The following is a 27,186-nucleotide window of genomic DNA, read 5'->3' on the forward strand; positions in this document are numbered from 1 at the left end:
GACAGGAGACAGAAAAGAGAGGACAGGGCAGAAGAAAGCAGGAGCAGAAGGATTAAGAAAGTGGCTGACGGCGATAGCCGGGGAAGCCAGAAGAGCCAAAGGGCTCCGCGGAACCACAGAACATTCAGGCAGAACCAAGTGGTGCCGGGAGGTGGTGCCTGAAGCTGGGACCTGTCCACAGGCCCCCACAACCACACCCTCCCTAGGGCCCCCTGCAGGCCGCACCCACCCTCTCCAGGTACCACACGTGGAAATGACCGTGTTTCTCTGTTTTCCTCCGAGAAAACAATAGGTTTACTGTTACTACTCGTCCTCTCGGACTTGGTGCACCCTCCCCAGGCGTCCCGTCTCCGACATTCAAGACAAAGGCTGCTATTTCAAATGCCTTTTTGGTTCTCGAGATAAAACCATGAGTTCTTCTCGACTTCTGCACTTGTCTCCTTACGCTTGTCCTCAGACATCACTCACATGTGTTCCCCCAGGATTCATCTGTGAGCTCTCTGGGGGCAGGCCATCTTCACAGCCTCAGTGATTATGACTTGGCCTGGCACACACACGCATGCTGCCGAACAGTGGTTAGTTAGCACCTGCTGAAGAAGGTAGGGAGAATCTTCTTCCAAAACTGCACTCGGTACTTCTGTGGTTAAGACACCAGATTTTCCAAGGGCCCATGTTTCCACCTCTATTTGAGGGTTCCAGACTCTGTTCTGGGCAGTGACATGCACTTAAAGTTGATAATAAAGGTGATAATAATGGGTAACATCAGGTCACTCTTGGTCTGTGCCTAGAGCTGTGCTAAGTTGCCTTATATATACTATTAGTTAATCCTTATAGCAAACGCCAACCTCGAGAAGGTTGATCAATTATTTAATGAGAGAGGCAGATAAATACATGATGAATCAACCAATAATTTAGAATACAACACAGCAGGTAATGTAAAAGCACGGGCACTAGGGACTGAGGGTGACTAATTTTGTTTCCCTGCATCTGGTGAGGAGTGACTAGGTGATAATGGAGGTAACCCTGTAACTTCAAAGTTATTTATTTCTTAAGGAGACAGATAGTCCAGATAGACCAGGAAAAGTCCTTCTTTGAGTGTTAGACTCGCAAAAAAACAAAACAAATCTCGGCAATATATTTCATCCCATTGGAAAGCAAAAGCCCCACGTTACAATCTTAATTTTTGGGAAGGATATATGAATTGCTTAAAGGTGCAAATATTATTTATGATGCTTATATTTAACTGGGATGATAGCAGGTATTATTACTCTTATGTCCCCTGTTTCCTATAGATTGGTATTAAGGTATAACTCTAAAACTCTTGGAATAAACATTTTAAATGCCTGGTTATTTGAGTGTTCGTGTTAATTAAGGGGATATTTTGCACATGGCAAAGAGAATTCTTTTGAGCTTTTTCTTCAGAAAGACAACCTTATAAAGTGCCCTTTGTCGAATAAATGACTTTCCTGTCATCAAGCTACCATGCAACTTTAAAAAAAATATATATAGTTAGGCATTTGATTTCGACCTTAAAATATAGAGATGCCTGGCAGAAAGCGGGCTCCAAATTAGCTCGAATGTGCGAGGTTGAGTCATGCCGTACAAAGGAGTATGGTGAGGTGGGAGGGTGCTCATGTGGGGTACAACACACCGGCTCTAGGTCGTGCTGGGTGATTGTAGGAAAGTCACTTTGGCTCTCTGAGCTTCACTTTCCTCCCCTGTGAAATGCAAGACCGGGACTCTTATAGCCTTTTATCTGCTACTAAGTCCTTATCTAGGACCCTCCCGAATGGGGCATTATGATAGCAGGAGTCCATCCCTGCTGCCATAGTCAGGATAGTAGGAGAAGAGGCATGACATCAGAGATTTCAATAAGAGAGTTACTCTTTGTGACCTTGGAACTTTGAAGGGTATTAGAAATTGGTGTTCCTTAAAAAAAAAAAATTGATGTTTCTAAAAAATGATGCACATTATATTTAAAAAATGTACAGAAGTGACAAAATGTCAAAAAGCGGCTTGCTCTGGGTGGTAGGGTCATTTAAACTTTATTCCTAACGCTTTCATAGATTTTCCAAATTTTCTGTAATGAATGTATATCATATGCATATACCTATTCCTATACATATGTTCAGGAAAAAAATAAAAGCACTTTTAGAAAAAGGACTGTCAGTAGTGTTCATAGAGTGTCATCAGCGAACCCAGCGCTTGTATCTTACTTCGTGTATGGCTTTTGGTTTTATAAACACTGAAATGACTGGCAGGGGCAGATTAGTCTCTCAGGTGAAAAGCATGAATTAGAGGAACTGCTGGTCACTTGTCCAAGTCCCATAGCTGCTGAGAGCACAGGTGAGGCTTGAACTCAGGGACTCTGCCTCCAGAGCACATCTTTCCTACCAACCCTTTTCCAGCTCCACCAGACAGCAGTTGTCTGTGGATTACAAAAACCTTGGGGCTGGTTCCTCAAACACTGGTCGCTTATCCAATACGGTTCAGACTGACCATATACTGATGCAGTCATCAGCTGTTGCAGACCATGAGGGCTGGGACTGTGGGTGGTTAACCACAAGCCAGCGGTCTTCTTTGTGGATGGTTTTCCATTTTGAATAGCACTTCCCTTTAGAGAAGTACCTTTATGGTCTTACCATAGCTAGGTGCTTAATTTTCTGTTAATGAGCTTAATGCAAAACTGGAACTAAGGGTGAGCTGGCTGGCTGGGTGCAAGAATTAAATGTGTATGTCAGACACATGTTTTAGGTGGGTTATTTCCAGACTGAGCTTAGCTCAGTGATGCGATAATAGTCCCTCTTCAGCCTCCTGTCAGAGCTTGAGCCAAAGCATATGGATTGTCTTCACGGGCAACTTAGGCTGGGTTCTACCACAGAAGGGCAGGGGCACCTGCCGTGTATTTGCATAACCAGATTGGCAAGATCTTCCAAGGAGACACTGGCTGGCCACTTGTCCCAGAATATCATGAAGTTGGTGGTTGAAACAACTTTGATTCCCAAACCTGACAGTCAAAGCATCATAGCCTCAGCATGAGACTGGACTTTCGTATTCTCTACCCCAGTGCCAAGCCTATACGGAAATGCTTAAATAATCCTTGACGTGCAGTCACCGGGTCTAAATTAGAACATATCCCATGACAGAGACCTTATTACTCTGTAAGGGGACTTGTTCCATTTTGGGGAAGCTCTGTTAGAAATTTGTCTGTCTCTGATACCTCTTAATTGGCTTTCTTCATCCTGGGAAGCTAAAGAGCTGTGGTGTCCAGCTAGCCACATGTGGTGACACTAGCCACATGTGGCTGGAGAGCACTTAAAATGCCTCTAGTCCTAATTGAAATGTGTTTTAAAAGTAAAATTTATATCAGATTTCAAAAACTCAATATGAAAAATTTTACACTGATCGCATGTTGAAACGATACTATTTTTCGTCAGTGGGGTTAAATACAATATATTATTAAATTTAATTTCGCCTGTTTCTTTTTGCCCTTAAATATGCTGATTAGAAAGTTTTAAGTGACACATGTGACTAGCATTGCATTTCTACTGGATAATGGTGCTATAGAGTATTGTAAGTCTGCATGGTCTTACAAATGGTAGCCTTCAGATTTTAGAACCCTGCTATTGTGTTTCTCCTGTGTTTTTTAAGAGTGAATGGCTCAGATTCCATCAAATGGTCTTTATTTAACATAATTTCTAGACGCTGCACCATTAATTTTATTCCGATTTTTTCAGTCTCTACATTTAGCTGAATACTGTAAACTGAAGACTGTAATTAAGATGTATCAAGCCCTTTGGACCGTTATCTCCATTGTTTTGATATTACACTTTTGTGCTTTAACAAAACTTGATGTCGTTTTTATGGTGGCTTAAATATACTATTTAAGAGTTCTTAGCTTGGGATCTGTGAACTCTGGTGGTCATTCATGGGCTCCAGCTGAAATTGTAAACAAAATTTTATGACTATGCACATTTGTCTATGAGATAGTCTTTAGCTTTCACAGATTTTCACAGGTATCTGAGACCCACTAGATTGTATTGAGACTATAGTCGCTTAAAACTCCTTGGGATTTTTTCTCACGAAACCATTTTTAATCGCAATCTCCCTTACTCCCCTACTTTGGCATTTGATTTTTAAAAATGGATACTTTTACGTTTATCCTTATTAAGTTTGTTCTTAGTCATGTCAGCCTGTTGTTTTAGTTTGTGGAGACTGTTTGCCTCTCTTGGTTCTTTTGACATTTAATGAATTAGGCTTCTCTCCCAGCTTTGTCACACCTCCGGCTTTGATAAGCCTGTCTTCTGTGTCCTCATCCATCATTAACTGAGATTTTAGACTGGATGAACCATAGATAGCACTTGGGAGTCTGCCATTGTGACTGCCCTTCGGGGAGGCAGTGATTCATCAAGCGGTCGACATTCCTTGGGTAGCTACAATTACCAGCCATGACTCTCTTCAGGTGTACTGTCATTTATGTCATTCTTATCCACAGGATGGCAAATTCCTTGCTGAAATCAAGATGTATTTTTGTCCATGATGTGCCCCTGATCTTCCTGACCTGTAAACCTGTCGAAAAGGGAAATGCAAGTGGTTTGGCGAAAGACTGATTTGGGGAACGTACACTCGCTCTCAGCGATCACTGCTCACTGATTTTGAAATGGTTTGTTTCAGAGTGTTACTAGAGGTTTGACAGAGAACGCACGGGACCGTTGCTTTTTGAACCTACTTCCCCCATTCTCTAAGATCTTTCTGAAATTTGGCACAAATGTCTTCGTAGAGTCTGGTTCAAAATTAAGTTTACATTGGATTGAAAGTGGGAAACATCAAGTTTTTTTTAAAAAAAGTTTATTTATTTATTTTGAGAGAGAGAGGGCCAGAGTGTGTGCGAGTGGGGGAGGGGCAGAGAGAATCCCGAGCAGACTTTGTGCTGTCAGCGCAGAGCCCTACAGGGGGCTTGATCTCACGAGGTGTTAGATATGACCTGAGCCAAAATCAAAAGTCAGATGCTTTACTGACTGAGCCGCCCACGCGCCCCTGAAATATCAGGCTTTTAAGTTAGCTAAGCCACAGGGATCAAAGGTGATGATGAATAACGATACTTAAGTGAAACGATAAAGTTACATGACCGCAGGGACTTGGATAAACACACCATCCCACTCTTAACATGTTCTGTCCAGCAACGTAAGTCATTTGCTCCCCCAAGGCAATACCATTTGTTTATCACAATTTGTTCTCTGCTGATTTTTCATGTTTTTTAAGGTTCTGGAAGCTATTATCTTTGAGATATCCGTAGTTTATTTTGTTTTCAAGTCTAGAACAGCTAAAGGTTTTTCCACTAAAAGTCATAAACACTTTCTCCTCTGTCAGGCAAAGTAGATGTCAGGAGTTATCTAGCACAGGGCTCTTAGCAGTTATGGAGGACAGGGCTTGCTTCTCAAAGATCCAGGGCCAGTGGTTTCCACGTTGGAATCACTAGTTTTAAAATCCTGGTGTCCATTTGTTCGATTTCCCATAGGTTAGCCTGGGTCACATCCCCAGAAGTTTAGATTATTGGCTTGGGTATGGATGCCAGTGTCTTTTAAAGCTCTCCAGGGGGATTCTAATATGTGGCCAATGTCAAGAACACTGATCTAGGTGAATAGTTCCCACAGTGGAGTTCTGTACCAGCAGCATCACCAGGAGCTTGGTAGAAATGGAAATTTTCAAGCTTCCACTTCTGATCTACCGAATTGGAAACTCTAGAGGAGGAGCTCAGGAAAATGTGTTTTAACAAGCCCTCCAGGTGATTTTGAAGCATACCAAGGTTTGAAAGCCAGCGCTCTATAGGCTTTCCTTTCCCCTGGAAAAAAAGAGTTGCCTGGCCACATGCTACTGACCCTGAAGATGTCTGGTCTGAGGCTAGTTAAAACTCTCTAAGGCCACAGGCGTTGGTAAGTAAGCCAAAGAAAAAGCGTCGAGTGCTCTAATTTCGCTGGCAGCCAGTGAGCTGGCCCGAAGCGTACAATGACTGCTTTCCCCTCGTGCTCCCACACGACTGTCCCATCCACAGCTGAAGATGCTCACCTGAGTCTGCTGATCACTCTGCTGTGCCTTTCCTTTCTGCCTTTTATTTCAGCTTTTAGTGAATGCTTTTGAGCCACAACGGCAGATACAAGTCTACCTGTGGCCGTGCTAGGTTGCTACGAAGAAAAGAGGAAGAATACCACCCTGGATGTTAACACACAAATGTTGCAGCTATTTCAGGCACTTGGAGGAAACCCCGTAAACAGGCCATCAGAAATTGGTGGAAGATCTTTGGTATTGTGCCTGGGGGATAGACGTTTTGGAAGAAACCTGGGCCCCACACTGGCTCTGTCTGTGGCTGCAGAACCACCTGGTGTAGAAGCAGCTGGCACGGGAGGAGCCTGTAGCCATTTTGGGCTGTTTTTCTTTCTGGTACTGTGACCTTGCGTGGCTCGCTTAGTTTCTTTGAACCCCAGTTACCTCATGTATAAAAACAAGGAGTGATGAGACCTGCCTCGCGGGGTTGTTATGGGGATTAATTGAGATAATACTTGTGAAAATGCCCAGCACGGCACTCGTAAGTGGTAGTTATTCAACAAGCCTCTTGTGCACCAGCCGTCAAATTATAGTGTTGTCTTTAGCTAGTTTTTCAGAACGAGGGCTTGGTAAAACCATGGAGTAGGTTTATCCATAGAGCCTCATCAGGTGCTCTTTCCAGAAACTTCCTTTTCCCCTCTTGGCATTCTTTCTCCTCCTCAAGCTGGGACCTTGGTCTCTTTTCAGCCTTCGGAAATTCACTTTCACATACCAGTCTGCTGGAAGAGAGCCGGTGTGCTGATCAAGTAGGGTACATGACTCGGAACTACTCGGGGTGTTCATGTTTTCAGAGTTAGATGCAGTTGAACAGTATTTAAATGTCTTTTAGCCCTACAGAGGGAAGTGCCTGCCTCAGAATATGCCGTTTGCTTTTTGTATTTATGCTCACATAATCCTCAGAAGAGGTGCTGCTTTCATCTCCATTTTGAAGGTGAGGAAGCCAATGATAGTGGAATTTAAGAAACCCATTCAGACTGTTTTCCCAGAGCCCCTCAAAATATCATATAGAGTGCCAGACTTCGATTTCCCATAGGGTTAGCATAGGTTATAGGCAGAAACCAACAGAAAAAAGTTTGCTTTCAAATCCATGCTATATCTGCGGCTCATTGCAGGGCAATACAAAACTATTGGGAACATTCCCTTACTCTCACAGTGGAATAAAACCAAGTATACTCCAGCAGAATGAGTTATATGGGTTCTACTTTTGACTTTTTCTGAGTCACTGAGGTCACAATTCTTCCTAAGTATAAAATAGAACTGTATCGAAGGAGATATTTTCTCCCAGGGTGGAAATTACTAGTGGGTGAGTTTTGCTTATCTCTTTCTCCATTATCTTTAAAAACATTTTGTTTAATGTTTATTTATTTTTGAAAGAGAGAGAGACAGAATCCAAAGCAGGCTCCAGGCTCTGAGCTGTCAGCACAGAGCCAGACGCGAGGCTTGAGCTCATGAACCATGAGGTCATGATCTGAGCTGAAGTTGGATGCCTAACCGACTGAGCCACCCAGGCACCCCTCTTTTTCCGTTATCTGACGAGCATTAACAGAGTCTACTGTTTATTGCAGAATGTTCCAAAACAATCACTTCTCAAAAGGACGACTCCTCTTTCTATCACCTCCTCCTCTCCAAAGCCTTTCCTACCCTGCCGTCTCCTGAAGAATTGATCCCTCAGCCCTCGTTGGTGTTGTCACCACGAGGCTCTTTATAACAGAGCCTAAAACGCTCATTAACTTACTTGTCTGTCCTCCCCCACCCCATCAAACTACATACTTGTCAAAGAGAGGGGTCAATGTCTTACTCAGCTTTGTCTTTTTCTCCTGAGTTACCAGGAGAGAGAAAAGTAAATTTCGTGAACAGAGGAAACGGCCTGGTTGTCTGAAAGAGGGAAGGCATGTTGAGAGGAGCGGAGAACAAGACTGAGAAGATGGCTAGACCTTGAAAGTCAAGCAGAAGGATTTGTTCGTAAGGTCAAAGCAGCAGGGAGCCACCGTGGAGTGTGGAGGGAATGGTGTGGGATGACGGCAGAAAGAGGCATATGTTGTATAGAATGAACCCAAGAGGCAGAGACCAGGGAGCGTGCCACTGGATACAGACGTGGGACACCCGAGTTGTATTTGATATTTGCATGCTAATGGTGAGAAAAGAGAGTCAGAGAAAGAGGACAAGGTGGGAGCTTTCCAAAGGGCTGATCAGAGGAAGAAAAAAAAAAATTACTCCAAAGCTTCAAGATCAGAAAATTAGAAGAATGGAAAAGTTAGTTGGAAAGGGTAGCGAATGTTGGGAGTAAGAAGCTAGGGGAGGAAGTTAGGATACATTTCATTAGTTGGATTTCTATTGTTTTGAAGTGTCAGGTGGGCATACGGATCTTTTAAGATTTAAGTTTCGCTTTTTCCTAAAAGCCTAACGAAAGGGTGAAGTAACCTCATCACTTTTTACATGTTAAAGAGTCCTTATTTTATATGCTATCAATGTAGGCTTTAAGTCTCTTTGGGAAACGAATACTTTTCTGGGTCCTGTGGGAGCTGTTCCTTGTGGCATTTGCACAGATGACCATCTGAGCTGAGTGCTTATTAGGTCGGATGAAATATCGTTTCAGGTTAGCAGCGAGACATCACAGGCCACCCACTGGACACCCTGGGAATGAAAAAGAGGCCAAAGGTCTGGTGTCTTTAACTGGAAAAGTACGATTGCAAGATTAACAACGGCGACCCCAGCGTGCATTACGCTAGTGGAAACAAGCATATGATATCACAACAGAGGAAGAAAAGGCAGCAAATCTGCTTTCAAAGCCCACAGTGTGACAGCTTTACGGTCGTCTTTCGAACGGTATCAATATTGGTTTCCTATTGCTACTGTAACAGACTACCCCGAATTTCGAATTTCGTCGCTTCAGATTATTCTGCCTATCCCAGCGCTGCAGCCTTATGCTTCCAGTGAGAGTTCCCGGCCTTGCCCCTCAGATAACCAGGCACGGACACGCATTTAGGTCTTCATATTTGAAAACAGGTAATTTCGTTTTAACAAGAACCTTAACTATTTAAGTAGTTACCTCTCTTAACCTAAAAGACAAAAGATAGAGGATTCGTTTCATTACTGTCTTGGGAGCATGTGAATAGACGTACGTCCTGTTTGCTAGCCGCAGTCTGACAAGGAGCTAAGTTTGGCACAGTAGCGTAATAATCAGAGCGCCGACAGCATATTTGGTGCCAACAGAAAAAGAGGACATCAGGGGCACTGGGTGGCTCAGTCGGTTAAGCGCCCGACGTCGGCTCGGGTCATGATCTCACAGTTCATGAGTTCGAGCCCCGCGTCGTCCGGCTCTGTGCTGACAGCTCGGAGCCTGGGGCCTGCTCTGGATTCTGTGTCTCCCTCTCTCTCTGCCCCTTACCCACTCTCACCTTGTCTCACTCTGTCTCTCAAAAATAAATAAATGTAAAAAAAATTTTTTTCTAGAAAAAGGGGACATCAAAACAAGGTCACTGAGGACGTATTCTCCAGTTTTTATTTTTCCCCTACTGACGTAAATCAGGAGAGTTAATCTGAGTTCCTGTGAAACCCTTTGCCATGAAATGTTATAATCAATTTAAACTCGAATTAGTAAATATTTCCTTGTCATTAAAGCTAAAATAATTATATATGAAAGATTCAAACTGTACCTCTCTTTTTCTTAACCTAGAGATCTTTAATGTTTCACACTTACTGCAATAGACCAAACCAGGGCTTGTATAATTAAGATTTCCCTGTTTAAAACACAATGAAAGTATAACATACCAATGATATCGTGATAGCATTGTATGGTGACAGCTGGCCGATGCACAGTTGTGGTGAGCATAGCGGAAAGTATAGACCTGTTGAATCACTGAAACCAATGTAACATCGTGTGTCAGCTATACTTAAGTAACAAAAGACGGCAAATTAATAAGCTCTTGCCAAGAACTCTTAAAAAAAAGGATATGGCTTTTTATAATCATTGTTTAAAATAAAAATATGAGTATTATAAAAACAAAGTAACAGATACAGACTGTTAGTGTTATGAATTTTCCTAGGTAAACTGCAGTCTAGTGAGTCTTCAGCTGATTTAGAGCCCTGTGGCTTCATGGTCATAGCTCCCGGATGAACCGAAGCTGGGCGGAATCTCCTGCCCTCACTTCTACCAGAAGAGCTCCATTGTATCTGATTTATGTATTTATAATAAGTACATTTATGTATCCATACATATGCTTACTCTGGTCACTTCCCTTGCATCTTACATAATACTGTTGTCCACTATTTGAGGGCCACTTTTTTCTACTGTTCTTGCTATAAACATTAATGTTGTGGTTTTATATGGTCAGTGTTTGTTTAGATTCACCCACTTATTTGCATTTTCGTTGTCTGTCTTCCTTTCGGGCACCTCATCTCCCTTCTCTACAACTATTCTTTCTGAAGTATGTTCTTCAAATTCGAAGGTCTTCTGGCAGTAAACCGCATGGCTTTTAGTTTTTGTGAAATGCCTTTATTTCACCCTTGTACTTTTGCTATATGTGAAATTCTAGGTTGGTCATTTCTCTGAATGTTTTGTAGATTTTATTCCACTGCAAGTCTGGCATTTGTTGCTGCTTTTGAGACGTCTGCTGCCGGTTTAACTCTCCTTTTATGGATAATCTGTCTTTTCTCCTTCAGATGCTTTCAATATTGTCTTTATGTCTTTGGTGTTTTGCAGCTTTACTGTGATGGGTCTTGGTGTGAGTTTCTTATTACATATCTTCCTTGGGACTTGGCTTGCAGAACCTGAACATTTATATCTTTCATCTCCTCAAAAATTCTATGCCAGGGGCACCTGGGTGGGCTCATTTGGTTAAGCATCCGACTTCAGCTCAGGTCATGATCTTGCGGTTTGTAAGTTCGAGCCCCGCGTCGGGCTCTGTGCTGACCGCTCAGAGCCTGGAGCCTGCTTCGGATTCTGTGTCTCCCTCTCTCTCTGCCCCTCCCCTGCTCGTGCTCTGTCTGTCTCTGTCTCAAAAATAAATAAATTTAAAAAAATTAAAAAAAATTCTATGCCAGTGTTACTGGTATTTCACTAAAAGCATCTTTTTGAACTCCAGTTAGACATTTATTAAGTGTCTCATTCTGTTTCTCATAAGTATTCTTTCGCACTTACCGTTTCTTTGTTTCTCTCTCCTGTGTTTTGGTTAATTTCTTGAGTGTTACCTTCCATTCTACCAATTCTTTCTTCAACTGTGACTAATCTATTAAGCTATCCATTGTGCTTTTAAATTATACATTTTCAGTTTTTAAAATATTTGGTCCCTTTTCAAACCCTTTTCTGGTGTTTTGAAAGTATTTTATTACTTTCTCTGGTTTTTTAGTCCATATTTGTTTTATTAACATTTTCTGTCTGGTTATTTTATATTCTGTATGATCCATTCCAATATTCAAAATTCTTGGCAGTCTAATTCAGCTGTTATTGTTTCTGCCGGCCCTCACTCCTGGGACCTGTTTCCTCATGTACTTCATAATTTTGGATTTTCAGTTCCTATTTGGAGGTATCTGTAGGAATCCTCTAAGACCCGAGTCGAGGGTCAGTCCCTCAGAGAGAATCTTGGTTTCCTTCTGCCACGCCGTGCAGGTCACTACCCATCTGGGTCCACACTGGGTTAATTTCTTGGCTTGAGGTTTCCTAGATTGTGAGTAGTATCAATTTAACCACAAACCTTCACAGGACAGGCCTGTGGTTATAAATTTTCAGGGAAGATGTAATGTTCCAACCCAGAGCCTAGGCTGAGATTTTCTTGTTATTTCCCTTTACATGGTTTATGTGGAAGGCATGCTCTTTCATTACTTTGGCTTTATAAGAAGTCTCAGTTCCAAGTCCTCATCATCTTGCTTAGGACCCAGTATGGCCATTAAAATTCAAGCCTCTTGATTATAAAGATTGGTAAATGCCTATAGGATAGCCAGAGATTCAGCTAACACCTGTTTTTTAGCCTTATGAGCTCAGTGATTTGTTTATCCTTCCTTTTTTATAGAGCTCAACTATTTAAAAATATGTTTATATGTTAAACCAGGTATCTAGTTCAAAATATTTTGCCAAACAGAATTTTTTAATTATTTTTTTTCTGATGAAGAAACTAAGGCCCGGGAAAAGTTAATTGACTGTAAAAAGGTGCAACAAAGTGGAAAAGTAAAACAGCCTCTGAATTGCCTGTTCACTTTGTAGATCACCCAAAATAATAACGTTTCAGCTCTTAGATTGACATTTATTGTGTCACTTTGTAGATAACTGAAATCAGAAGTTGATTTCCCCCAAATTGTGATAACTTGCTAAAATAAGGTGAGATTAAATCATTGTCACAAGGTCATTGGATGTATTATAGTTGAGATAAGAAGTCTGCTTCTCAGCCTTCCAAGGCTGTAGTGACATGAGTAGAAAATTTAGTCCTGACAATTCCTTCAAGCAGATTCTGCCTTCTGAATCTGGATTTGCAACCACTGATCATGGAGAGCAAGTATCTGTACTTATTAAACGGCCGCATTTTTAAGGACTCATACAGACATATCTTATCAGCATCAGGATTTCCTCACATGCAAAAGCCTCCAGTTAAGAATCTTTACTGAATATTAGGAAAATAGACATAATTTGAAATGTAAATGCATTAGTCGTTTATGCGTTTTCAAAAAAGTCAACTCTGGTTGCATCTTAAAAGGAATCTGAGTAATACACTACAATATTGCAACTAGCAAATCTTAGAAGAGGGAAAGCTAATATGTTTTTGAGATTCCAATGTAAAGGAAAAAAAAGACATTGTGAACTTCAATGTCCTTCTCTCAAATGGCTGAGTGTTAACAAATAAACCACCACCACCACCACCACCAACAAAAATAATGCATATACACACACAAACGGAATAGCCTAGGGCTACCAGCTGTGGTTTTGTTTTGCTTCATTCCAAATTCCTAAATTTCCACATAAGATAGAGGCATCGTCAACATTTCAGCTTTTTCTTCAATTTTACTAATTTCATTCCATTTTTCACCTGTGTCAGATAGTGTTCACCCTACTTATTACTTATTACTTCCCTTAAAACTGAAGAAAACTGAAGTTGTGGGTTTGAAACTTCCTGTAGAGGGCGCTATTGATATTGTCAACTATAGCAAACATTTAAAAAATACACGGTTCATAAACTGTAGTCGCTGCTGAGAAGTCATTAGGTTGATATTTGGGAGAGCTGAATGAAACCAAAATCCTAAACAGACTAATAATTCTTAAGCTGTTTAATACTTGTGAAACCAGCGTGCCTCTACTGCTGGCTTCTTGAACGCTGAAGTCTGAGTGTTCCCTCCCCTCCCCCCTTTTATTACTTAATGAACAATTCCTCTTCTGGTCTGTATTAACAATGGTGCTTGGAACTCAGCATCGATAACACACTGCGTGCCCTGTTGTGCTGCATGTTGAATGATTTGTGTGTCTTTGAGAAAGTCCAGCTTCTCCTCTTAATCTGGTATCCTGGAGGCTCTGTAATTTACTCCCACAGTTCCCTGCCATAACATATTTCATGTCAAGTGGGAGGGTTTAAGGTAAAAAAAAAAAAAAAAAACCTCTTAATAGAGATATTTTCAAACAAAGACAGAGGGCAAAGAGGATCTTCTTAGGATATTAAATGAGAACATAACCAAAGCTTATTTTTCTTTTGTATTATTATGAAGCAATTGATGATTGCCTGGGGCTTTGGGGATGAATCAGACTTTTAATAAGTTTCAGTGAGAACAGTGTTCACAGAGATAAGTTAATTAATTGCTGTGCTGTGTGAAAGCTCATGTAGATAGTGTTTTATTCTACTGTGTAGACTGTTCATAAAAAGGCACACAATTCTTTGCCACACTAATGCTTATCGACAAACCTTCACCGAAAATATTACTTTGCTCTTTTCTGTAAGAAAACTGTTAATAACCTTATTAAGACAGAAATGAAATACATTACCGATCACTCTCCAAAAGTGGCACTAAAAACAATATTTTCCTTTTCAAAGCTCTGTCTTGCATCTGTTGTTTGCACAACTCTTCTAGATGCTGACAGACACCTCTCTTATTACTTTTAATCTTGAGGTTTTGGCAAAGCGCTTCTTTTTCCTCTGCATCATTTGGTTGATTTCAAACTAGAAGAATTCTCTGTCCCATCTTTTACCCTGTCGGTGTGGCAGCATTGTAAAGGACGGAAAGAAAATGACTTTGAAAGCATCACTTGTTAGTACAGGGAGTTTTTCTCCTGATGGCTACAATTTACATGCCACGGGCCCTATAAGCCTTCCAGCTTTTTCTTGATGCTAGGAAGAAAAAAAAAATCAAACAGTTTCTTAGAGTCTGGAATGCTTTCCCTGCAATTGACAACAGAGTTCAAGTCAAGTTTATGATTTGGACTTAAAGTTAGACTTTCCTTACACATTTTTAACTCTTTGAAAGATGGGTTGAATATAGTATGTCTTACAGATCTCCTGCTATGTTTATTTTATTGTTGATTGAATTTTTGAAAGTCTTTGTTGATAACTTTTTTAGATTTTGTTTTTAGAACAGAGAAAACAATCCATTCAGTCTCACATATCACCTTAATGCATCAGCTGTTAAGTTTTTTCAGTTAAAAATTACTCATAGGATGAAACGATTATATTTGTATACTTGATTTTCTGTACTATTTCAAATTTAGTATTCTATCATAATTTTATCAAAAACATTTTTCCTCCATATGTATTGGTATGGTCTTCAGCCCATGTAAATATTTCAGCAACTTATATATATTCTTGAGAATTAGAAATTGTCCTTATGTGTAAGAAGTGTGTTATCATACGTCTCATAAAGGGTGATAGAGGGACTAAATGACCCATCTGAATCACCTAGCACCGTGCCTGGCACATAAGCACTCAACAGATGTTTTTCATTTTTCTCTCTCTTTCTTTCCCTGATCTTAATTGGATTTCATTTGTCATTACTAATAGGCTATTACATGCTGTAGAATGAATCTTTTTGGAAAACAGTTATATGAGCAAATAAAACGTATGCTTAAAATATTTTCATGCTTTCCCATATAGCTAAAACATGAAATAAATGAAATCAGATTAACTGGCCGTGGGAGAATTGCTTCCACAAAGACTCCATGCCACCATAAGTTTCACTGAGGTATGAGATCTGCTCCAGTTCTGATGGGCGGTCAGCGGCCCTCAGTGCTCCCTCTTTTGGCTCACCCTAAGTGTCTGTACATCTATGACTTTGCTCTAGCAGCCCAGGATTATGTGGGACTGCACCTCATGGGTTATACAGTATTTCTCTTGTAGGCTTTTACCTTTGTGTCTTTCCAGTTCATTCCTGCTCTTGACCAATGATAGATCAATATTTCTATCGCAGACGTACCTGACATTGAATTTTAGGAATTCAGAACAGAATGATCTTGTAGTTTATCTCGTCAAATCCTTGTTTTCAAAGGTGTGGGGAAGGAGGCTGGGAGAATGAAGGGATCTTCCAGGTACAGATGACACCTCAGTCCCATAATTCAGACCTTGTCTGTCTTGTGACCCACTTCCAGCATTAGTGAGTTCAGGCTTAATGCTGCCTCTCTGTTTACTCATTGTCTTTTTTTTTTTTTCTAATTTTTTAAAAAATATTTATTTATTTTTGAGAGACAGAGTGAGACAAAGTGAGACTGGGGGAGGGGCAGAGAGAGAGGGAGACACAGGATTGGAAACAGGCTCCAGGCTCTGAGCTGTCAGCACAGAGCCTGACGCGGGGCTCGAACCCACAGACTATGAGATCATGACCTGAGCCGAAGTCGGACGCTCAACCTACTGAGCCACCCAGGTGCCCCACATTTGTCCTTTTAAAGTATAGCCATCTTTCTCAGTCCACAAAGTAGTGATGCTTTTTAGCAAAGAAACATTAGATATTTCTATTGGACCTGACGCACTTCTCAGAAACGTTTCCTCAGACTCTGTGTCTCGCAAAGAAGCAACACGCTTAAAGCTTTAGATTTTCAAACATCTTTCTTCCTAGTCCCTTCTCTCTGCTACCATCTCCCCATTTATTTCAACTTTTCTTGGTTACTTTGATATTCTGATGATTGATTATGGATTCTGGTCTCATTACAGTTTCTGCTAGATCTTAATTAGCCTTTCTCTGATCTCTCCTGGTCTCACTGTGATGTAAATTAAGGTTGACTTTGGCGGGGGGGAGGTTCCCAGTCCAATACGTAAAGAGCTTAGAAGTCATCAATCCCATTCTCACAGCTGAAAATCAACAACTATCTAACAGAAAACAGTTTGTTCAGATTAATAATAGCAATAATGTATTGGGCGATGATAGTTTATGAATAAGAGAAAGGAAAGCAAAGTTATAAGGGATGCGAGGGAAAACTTGGGAATTCTCTGTTATAATGTACCTGGATTACCTGTGACGTGGTGTAGAAGCAGGCCTGGATTAAGATGCAAATGTATATTATAAATTCTAGGGAGAGCAGTGAAATATTTTTAAAAAGAAGTATAATTGATGTCTTAAGGGGAAAGAAATGAAATTGTATAAAATGGCAATTAAAAGCAGGAAGTCAGAAAAAGAAAAGATGGCAAAAGAAAAAAAAAAACCCAAAGACCAAGGGCAACAAATATGACATATTTACAAATATGGTAGATATAAACCCAGCTATGTCAATAATCACTTTATTTTTAATTTTTAAATTATATATATATATATATATATATATTTTAAGTAGGCTCCATGCCCAGTGTGGGGCTTGAAATCATGATCTTGAAATCAAGAGTCACGTGCTTTACCAACTGAGCCAGCCAGGCACTCCCATAAATACTCACTTTAAAATGTGAACGGTCTAGATATACCAATTAAAAAAGAGACTGTCAGAGTGGATAAAAGAGACAAGACCCATCCATATGTTGTCTACAAGAAATGTACTTTAAATGCAAAGACACATGTAGATTAAAAGTAAAGAGATGTTGAAAGATATACCATGCTAACATTAATCAAAAGAAAGCTGAGTAGCTCTATTTGTTTCAGATAAATTCATCCTTAACGTAAGTAATCTAGTCCTGTGGAGAGCCAAGTGTTCTTTAGATGCCCCTGCTTTATTCTCATATAATTCATATTAAGAGAAAATCCCGCGTTTTTCAGCATTCGGCACAAACTTCACCCACATTTGACTCTGCGCCCACCATAATTCAGTGATAACGGCGTTCCAGTTGAGTGTTGGATCTGATTTGATGTCACCCAGGATAGAACAATGTTGCTTAAGACTTTGTCGTGAAAAGAAGCCTGTTTGCAAATTTGTCTTCTAACCCTTGCATTTCTGTTTATTTTTGTAAAGGAAGAGTAAAGAGATTGTACCATACTTTCCTATTTTGCTTTAGCACATCTGTCGGTCTTATGCCTTCTTTGAATTGGAGTGACTTTTTCTTTTTTTTTAAATGTAACTTATTGTCAAGTTAGCTAACATACAGTGTATATAGTGTGCTCTTGGCTTCAGGAGTAGATTCCCGTGGTTCATCGCTTACATACAACACCCAGTGCTCATCCCAACAAGTGCCCTCCTCCATGCCCATCCCCCATTTTCCCCTCTGCTATGCACCCCCCATCCACCTCAGTTTGTTCTCTCTATTTAAGAGTCTCTTAGGGTTGGCCTCCCTCTCTGTTTGAAACTATTTTTTCCCCCTTCCCTTCTCCCATGGTCCTCTGTTAAGTTTCTCAAATTGAGTTGGAGTGACTTTTATAAATTTGGAAGTCTTCATCAAAATTATCTTCCACCCTACTTTGAAAGAATACGGCTTATTTCTCTTCCCTGAAAGAGGAAAAGAACTATTGTTACTTCCTGTAGAGGTTTTAGGGGGAAACCATTTGGAGGTTTTTAGATGAGATTCGCTATATGCCTGAGAATGTTATCTAAATTTTCATTGGAAAAAGACCTATGTTAGGCTGTTCTCATGGAAGATGAAAACTCTTTTAAATGCTGCCTGTTAATTTCATCATACTCTTAGATTCTAAGATTCGACTAGCTTGGGGTACTTACCTACTCTAGAGGGGAACAAGCCCATTCCAAAGCAGGATATAGCCATTTCCATTAGTGGTCAAGGGCAGTTTCTCTCCACACTGGCTTTGCAATATGAACTTCCCTTTTACACAAGCTTCATTCAAGCGATATGATTTAGAGTGGTTGAGGATGAACATTTGTTAGGAACAAAGTAAAGGAAGAAAGAAAGGCCCTGCCTTCTCAGTGATCTTCCTGATGTTTCTGTTTTCAATTTTCCTTCATGCTATAGCCTTGGTGCGTGTCAGGACAAGGTTGGTGTTAACCCAGGTTCCCCCCACCCTTTTCTTTTTCCGACTGGCTCTGTTGGGTAGCAAATATCTGACTTGCACTATTCTCCAGGTTGTAACAGGTTGGTCTACATTGTGTACTACATGTCGTGGGGTGTACTCCAATTACAGAGAACATCCTAAACAGGTCTCCATTTTGATAAAAGCATAAAATGCCTTTTCCCTAATGGGGCTAAGAATCTTAAGCCAAAGGAGGTATTCTGTGAAATGGTCTGAAAGGAGGGCAAGGAGTACCTTCCCCATTTTTTTTTTTCCTGTAGCAACTCTAGGCAAATTCCTCAGAAATCAGATTGGCAAGGGCAAAGAAGGGGTGGGCTGGAACTCTGGAATTTGGGCTTGCTGAATGCATGCCATTCCCTTGCCACGTAGCCCAAATCGGTGCCAACTGCAGAAAATAAAGATCTAAGTCAGAAGTGCAGTGCAGGCACAAGGCAATCATCAGCTCAATTAAACCGGTTATTCCACAAATAACCTAGAAACAGCAGGATTGCCAAACAATCTCCAGCCCCTGAAACATTTGCAAATGAGCCTGACAACTGAGATGTTCTTTCTTTGCAGCCATATACTGTCACATTTTAATGATGGATTATAGACATGGGCTCTTGGCCGCAGACTGTAGCATACATGATTCTACACTTATTTTCTTTTAATCAGAAGATACAAAGGCTTATACGTCTATGGCACTGTGCCCAAGAAAGAGTTAGATAAAGCTCTAGAAAGAAGAATGTGGGAGAATGGGAATATATATATATATATATATATATATATATATATTTATATATTTATATATTTATATATTTATATATTGGAATATATATATATATTTATATATTTATATATACACCCCTCCACACACACGCGCATGCACACACACACGCACATACATACATACACACTTTCCCTTCTTTTTGGATGTGGGGCAGATATGCTTTTATTGTCCAAAGATACATTTTGTTTTCTTTTGTTTTATCAACATGTTGGGGATGTTGATAACAAAATATAAAACTGGCTGGTATAGCATATGTATCTAATTCTATAACATATACTAATTTATATCAGTGTCATTTAAAAATTACAAATTAACCATATATTTTCATAGACTAGTAATATAATCTCTTGATGTCATAAATATGAGAGTAACATGTTATTTCCACAGTCATGATGTCAGGAAGATATTATTTAAGTATTTAATGGGATCAGAGGCTTAGTGCACAGGAAATATATTTTTTTTCTATATGTTTCCCGTGTCTGTTTTACTTAGTTTAATCATTTTAATTGCAATTTCTTTTTGTTTTAGGACAGGACCATAACTCTTGGATGCTATTACTTCTTTTTCTTTTTGGCAAGTTGAAGAATACCAGGTAACTGTAAGAATGAAGAAACTGTAACTTCTGTATTCGTCTGCATTCTCCCTCTCTTGGTCTGTATCTGTCTCCTTTGGCTGCTTTCCCCCTTGTCCTCTTTATATTCTGGATCACTAAGCCTTTATTCACTTCACTTGTCTGTGAGTATAAAAAGAAGAAAAAATCTAGGTCTCTTTCTATTAAGACAGATGACTTTATAATACATTTTAAACACCCTGAAAATACACAGACATTTTCTTTAGGTGTTTTGTTGTCGTACCTTGGATTGGAGTGTTAAATGATATGTGGAACCTGATTTCTCAAGAAGAATTTATTCTAAAACAGCAGTGTAATAAGTTTAAAATACAGAGAAAAAAAATCCAATATGTGGATTGGAAAAAAAAATCCATAGCTCTGGTTTAGGTCCCATATGTGTGGATGTGTGACATCCATCAGTGGGATAAACAGCACCTGGTGGCTGATTTACAGAGTGGTATTCCTCCAAAAAGGCAGCCATTCACCCCCTGACAACTGAATGAGTGATGGCAGCTGTATTCCAGAAGGCTCTATTTGGGAAAGCAAAATTTAGGATAGGGTGGGATCAACATAAAAAGATAAGGAGACGTAAGGATCCCATCTGTCTGGGTCTCTTGGGTTAGAGCCAGCCCCTAGAGGATACAGCGTCTCCCTCTTCTTCTAGACTGGGGGATATTGAAGATTTGCATTGAGGCAATCCATACATGCCGCAGCTGCCCCTTGGTCAGTTCGTTTGGATTAGTGACTCAGGATAAAAATTGTTTCTGCTTTAAAAAACAAACAAACAAACTGATTCATCAGCCTAACACAATACCTTGGCCTTCATGTTTAACAATTAGAACTACCACAGGCAAGTTCAGGAATGGTAAGTCAGCAATGTTAAGGCTTGACTGGTGCCCTGACAGTCCCACCTTTGCCACAAAACCTCCTATTATTCTGGAAGTATTCTATGGCTGCTCTTCCTGTACCACACAAGGCCCTACTCATGAAAAGAAAGCACTAAAACCTGACTTTAATTCGGATGCACAATGAAAGAGAAAATGGGAGAGCCATTCAAAGAAGTAGATCCTGAAATTTAACTCTTGAGCTTTAACCTCAGGCTTTATGAGCTCAAATCTCAGTTCCAGCGGGAGAGGAAATGTGGAGTTACTGCTTAGTGGGTACAGAGTTTCTGTTTGAGATGGTGAAAGCATTCTGGAATACATAATGGGTGGTGATCATTACACAGTAGTATGGAGTACTTAATGCTACCAAATTGTTACTTCGAAATGGCTAAAAAGGTGAATTTTACGTTACATATATTTACCACAATAAAAAAAATGAAGGTAAGAATTCCAGTGCTACTTCTTACTGGCCATATTGGCGAGTTACCGTATCTTTAATTGTGTTCCTTCAGCTGTAGAGTATACGAGGAGGGTAATAATGATACTAGCCACTTCACAGTGTTGTCCTCATTGAATGAGATACATGGGACAGACATACTGATTCAGAATAATCAAGATTAGCTGTTGTTGTGATGATTTACGAAGGTGAATTCTGTGGTTAATATCCCTTACGTTTGTTGTGCGGTCCTCCATTTGTAGAACTCTTCATAGAAGTCACCAATTTCAGTTTTGCCTACAAGATAGACTTTCATCTTTTTGATATCTCGTGTCAGACTTTAATTGCTCTAAAAGATGCACCCTATTGATCAGGGTATTGCAGGTTGGACAGTCCCTTGGGAAAGGGCTATCAAGCCCTTAAATGTAACAACATTTAAGACATGCATAGCCTGTGACCCTGCAGTGCCATTTCTATGAAAAGTAGTCACATATGTATGTACAAGTACCTGAACAGACGTCCATTGTGGTACTGATTATAAAAGCAACAAATTGGAAACTACGTCAATATCCATTCTGGTGACTTGATTAAACCCAAACAATGGAATCTTATGTAACCATAAAAAAAGGATGATGCCAAATTACAGTATTTCCATGGACAGAGGTCCACTACAAATCGTGCAGTGAAAAGAAAAGGCAGTCTGGGAACAGAATATACAGTTTGATCAAACTCATGCATTTTATGTTTAGATGTATCATATAATTTGTGGAAGGCTTTTCCTCAAACTTAATAGTGGGTATCTCTGGATGGGATTATAAGGAGGAATTTAGTTTCTGTGTTAAACACTTCTTTGTTACTTGGGGTCTTTACAAGCATGTATTACTTTTATAATCTGCAGAAACAATAAAAATGTTTCCATTAAAAAATGAAAGAGAGATCATAAAGGGTCTCTGGCTATGGAGAAGAGCAAGCCGTTGTATTTCTCAAGGTGTTATCCTAACTTAAACTGTATATTTATGTAGCATCATCCAGATCTGAGTCCATAAAAGGGAAATGGCTGAATGACTATTGCAATGAAAGAAAGAAATAAGATTCCAGCAGTCTTAAGTATCTTTGCATCTGTCTTCTTCTGGCAGATTCAGTCAGTGTTTTGAGTATCCCTCCAGCCTACATACCAGTAACCTCCACCTTCTCTGCCTCTGCTGATTTGTCTTATCGGTGAGGCTGAAGTCAAAACTATGTTCGTAATACGCTCACGGGAAGTGCTCTGGGCAGCTGCTGGGCTCCAGACCACAGTCCCCCCAACACAAGCAGGGCTACGGAATGCCTGGATTACCAATCACAGCCAAGATCTTGCTATGGCACAGTCCTCTGCTCATCATCTAATAGGCCTACTGCTTCTCTCCACAAACACAGGACTATAGAGGGATACAACTCCCAACAAAATGATCACTGAGAGACACAGCAGAGACCTTTGCCTCTATATATACATATATACGTGCGCGCGTGTGCACACATGCACACACACACACACACACACACACACACACACACACGGGTGGGCTGCTCAACAAAACGATAAAATGTTAATGCAGAGGCAGTGAAAGGAGAGATGGAGTGGATTCTGGGGTCAGAACTAGGTTTGGAACCCAGCTGCCTTATCTATTAACTGTGTGACCTTGGTCAAATTACTTAGCCTCTCTGAGCTTCAATATTCCCATCAATAAAACAGGAGTAACAACATCTTCCACCCCGAGTTGTTAGGATTAAACGAGATAAAATATATAATAGGTTTGAACCAGAGGTGGTGCACACAGATAATAGGGTTCTTTCCTTCTTCTCAGACTTTGGCATAGCATTAAATAGCTATGGCAGTCTTGAAAATAGATGTTTTTTTTTTTTTTTCCCCTCCAAACAGCACAATGTCCCAGTGTACTGTTTGTACTGCATTCTCTTTAAGCGTCAAGTAAGGGCACTGTTGTGAAAGCTATAGACAGAATATTTTAAAATCAGGCTGGGGGAGGAGAATGGAGGGAGGAATACGGAGGCTTTATGTTTTCTAACTCTTTGAGTGGATCATTTTCATGGGTCAAATGAGCCTGAGAGTAACTTTCCAGGTTTTAAATATTTCTAGATCATGTAAGAATGAGGAGGAACCGCTGATCAATTAGGTTTAAAAGCTACTGAAATTCTCAAGAATCATTTAAATAAGGTACTTAGGAATGCCCCTAAAGAGACGAGAGTAACCTTCCACGTCAGCAGGTACACGAGTTAAACATGTGGTTAACGATGATATAAAAAGAGGTGGTATGTGAAGTATCAGTTCATGTGAGGTGACGCTCAATATTAATTTATGGGATATCAATAATGTTTTAGTCTAAATGAACCTTCCGTATATATAAAACACTCCTAATTATTGTAAAACCGTTACTTTCCACTTACCATTGATCTTGAGGAAATGACTAAAATTTTGGAGTGTGCTGACACAGCACTGTTATTCCAGGTCATTATTCAGAGCAGGTGTCCATCTCTTTCACTTAATCTCAAGGCAGGAAAAAAAAAAAATAAAAAAGAGTAGTTTTTCATTTAATCAAGTCTCGCGAAAGAAAAAAAAAAAAGAATGGAACACATTAAGATAAGTGTAACTTTTATAGGGATGTTAACACTCTAATACTCTTTGGGGATAGGTGAAGCTTTTGATTTTCAGCCAGGTTCAAAAGAAAACATTAACTTTTTATAAGGTGGTGGGTACAGTAATTCCCTATAGGAATAGGTCAAGCCATCAGCAACCGGTGACCTTTCAGCTGAGGCTCCCCAAGCTTGAGTCAAGTGACCAGGCTGTCCTTGTTAAACAACATTTCAGAGTTGGTATGCACCCTCACGTCCGATGCAAGAGTGTGGCACTTTCAAGCTATACCTGCTGCAATTTTAAGAAATTATTTTAGAAAATCTAAACCACACAAGAGTTAATATAATTACAACTGCTGCTGTAAATAGCAGGTGTAGGTCAAGACTAGAAGGGAAAATTCTGATCATTTCAACTAGAACATCAGCTTGTAGAAAACTGCTCTGCTGCGCTCAAGCTCAGGGCAGATTTGCTCATGTAACTGTACCTTCTTCAAATACAAGTGGCTTATACTGAGGCCCTTAATTTGAGGACTAATTGGATTGCTTCTTCCATTTTCATCCAAAGAACTTCAGTATTACAGCTTCCATGCAATTTTATGTAACATTTACTGGGCACCTTCTAAATGCTACATAGTGCTAAGCACTTGACATAGATTATTTTATTAAAATCTCCCCAACACCTTATCAGGCATAACCGCATCTAACATTGTTTTCAGTAATTATGGCGTACCAGGCATTGCTTTAGGCACTCTACATATATTAACTCATTCAATCCTTGTAAAATCCTGGGAGGTGTCTTAGCTCCATTTTACAGATGAAGAATCTAAAGTTCAGAGAGGTTAAAAGACTGGCCACGGTCACACACTCAATAAGTGACAAAGCTGAGGCTGTTAGACCTCTTGCTGTGCTTGCCTTTGCTCTCAGCAAAGTGAGCGTGGATCTGGGGGCACGATGAATCTCATTAGTCTTTTGTCTGTAGTTGGAGCTGGCTACATAATTCTTGGACTCAGGGCTAACGAAACACGCAAGGCCCCTTGTTCAAAAGACGAGGAAGGTGCCATTAAAGATATTAAATAGAAAGATTTGCCTTGCTTTCATAGCCTAGTCTCTCAACATGTCTTGGTGTTTTTAATTTGCCATGTAACGTGTCATTCTAAGTAACACAGAATTTAAATATTCAACGGTGAGCATTCATTTTACCATTAATTTTTATATTGTGCAATGCCAGTATAAGTGTAACTATAAGTTAACTTGTGTGTGGAATCACTGAATTCACACAAGTTGTATTTCATGGCTCCTATATGCATATGTTTTGTTCGTACCAGACAAGTGGAAACACTGCACAAAATGAACTCACCTGTCTTTATTTCAGTTCTAGATGTGCACACATTCTGCCAGAACTCTGCCTTCTGTTTACTCACGAGTAAGGAAAGACTGAAAGGAAAAGGAAGTGAGGGCTACCCCATCTTCAGTGTCATTTGCAGTGTGTGTGATTGGTTGGCCAGCCCATCGATGTAACCTGAGTAGGACAGGTTTTCTTATTCCTTTGTTCTTCGGATGCCATGGTCTTTTCTCCCCTGTGTTCCAAGAAACTTCTGGTTTGAAAGGAAAGCATGGCTTCTCTCCCATCCCACTCAACCTTAGACGAAACAAGCTTACTTCGCACTCACTTCCGGTCTCACTGGCCACAGAAGCAGCATCAGGAACACTACATGCAAATGAGGTGGGAGGGAACAGCTGGCACACTGCAGAATCTCTGCATCTACCCATGCTCCGTGCCCCATCAGGCTTCCAGCACGTGCTGGTATTGGTACCAGTGATCTGGGTGTCTCTCCCACCTCGGCCATGCTCTAGACATGCAATCCTGGGCAAGTTATTCACTGCTCTAAGACTATCTTCTCTTCACAAAACGAGAATGGTATCAGACACCTCATAGGGTTATTTTGAGGAATAACTGAAAGGATACACATAAAAGACTTAGCCTAGGGCATGGCACGTAGTAAATGCTTCGGAAATGTTAGCTAGCCATGTTGTGGTTGTTGCCGTCTTCTGGATGCATTTTGCAGTTCCACTTGTTTGAAAATCTTTATCCCTTCAAATAAGATAATGAAGAAACCTGGTGAAGATTCATCTTAGAAGAGAGAGAAACTTCTGGTGGAGCACAGCCAGGGGTTTAACCACAAACCTAGCATCCTTTCCACTACCACTGTTAACTGTTCAGTTAAGAAAAGCCTCGAATGGAAAAATAAATGGAAAAGGTCCCTCTCAATGGATACTTGTGGAAGGGATGAGGAGAAGCCTTCTCTAGGAGTATATGTGTCTTTATGGGAAGCAGCTAGAGGACTGATCTTAAGTATATGATCCCTGGGTCATAAATACATACACACACACACACACACACACACACACACACACACATATACACACACACACACACATATATATGAATATATACATATATATACACACGTACACATATATGAATATATATATATTCATATATATTCATATATATATATATTCATATATATATTTAGTGTTGCGGGCAGCAGACTCTTCTGTTCCTTCCCCAGCTTTCTCCTGGGTCGCTGCCCATCTATGAATTTACTAAACCAGAGTCACTCAAAGTGGGGTCGCCAAGCACTTGCATCAGAATCACAAATGCAGAATCCTGAGCTCAGTGCCAGAGCTTTGAACTGAAATCCCTGGGGGAAGTCTGACCCAAAAAAATTGCCTAACAAGTTGCCCAAGTGCTTCTTATGTTGCTAGGTTTGATAACTTCTGTGGGAGCCTAGAAACTGGGAAGACCTTTTTCTTTTTTTAATCCCCAGCACCTGGTAGACCTGCCACCCTTTGTCGAATGTTGGAGAAATGACAGAATCCAAAGCTCAAGGCTAAAGGATTCTTCCTCATCTGAGGACCCTTGGGATGGTTCTATTCAGGCCTAATATTCAGTAGGTAAGCACTGGTAAGGCTGTAAATATATTAAAATATGAAAATTCTTCCATAGGGGTTAGTAATTACCCACTACTCTAGGCTCTGTGCTATCCCACTGGCCCAAGGCTCCCTTGGACTGCCCTCTGGCCCACTAACTAAAGGGTTAACCCTTTGTCTAGCATGGGGTCTCATCTATTCTCACTGGCCAATAAAGGTGCCAGTCAGCCCCTCATAGGTGTAACCAGCGTGATACCTTACCAGTGGGCTTGTGCCCTGCATGTGCCCCTACCCTTTCGGGAGGGGTGGGATTGGGAAGGAGGACCTTGGGTGGGTGGTACCCCAGGCAGTTTACTTCGACTCTGTTATCAAGATCCCCATCTCCATGTGTCCGTGAGGCCATAATGGATGGAGTCCCAGTGGGTGAGATGAGATTCCTGGAGTGAGAATTTTCCAGAAGTAGAATTTTCCTACTGGAAAA

At 40.4% G+C, this 27,186-nt stretch overlaps 1 protein-coding gene across 6 annotated transcripts in view; it reads left to right on the plus strand.

Moving 5' to 3' along the window:
- CREB5 (cAMP responsive element binding protein 5) overlaps window positions 1-27,186 on the plus strand; it is a 480,741-nt gene that overhangs the window by 56,172 nt on the left and 397,383 nt on the right. For 2 of the 6 annotated variants that reach the window (XM_042968884.1, XM_042968866.1), the window contains exons 3-5: window positions 8,699-9,108; window positions 19,742-19,805; window positions 26,603-26,729. The gene's annotated coding sequence lies outside the window, so the exon portion shown is untranslated. Of the gene's footprint in view, window positions 1-4,630; window positions 4,664-7,931; window positions 8,070-8,698; window positions 9,109-19,741; window positions 19,806-26,602; window positions 26,730-27,186 lie in introns of those variants that run through there. The other 4 variants (XM_042968900.1, XM_042968908.1, XM_042968875.1 and 1 more) reach the window with 4 other exon arrangements.

Source organism: Panthera tigris, chromosome A2 (assembly GCF_018350195.1).
Source record: "Panthera tigris isolate Pti1 chromosome A2, P.tigris_Pti1_mat1.1, whole genome shotgun sequence".
NCBI lineage: Eukaryota > Metazoa > Chordata > Mammalia > Carnivora > Felidae > Panthera > Panthera tigris.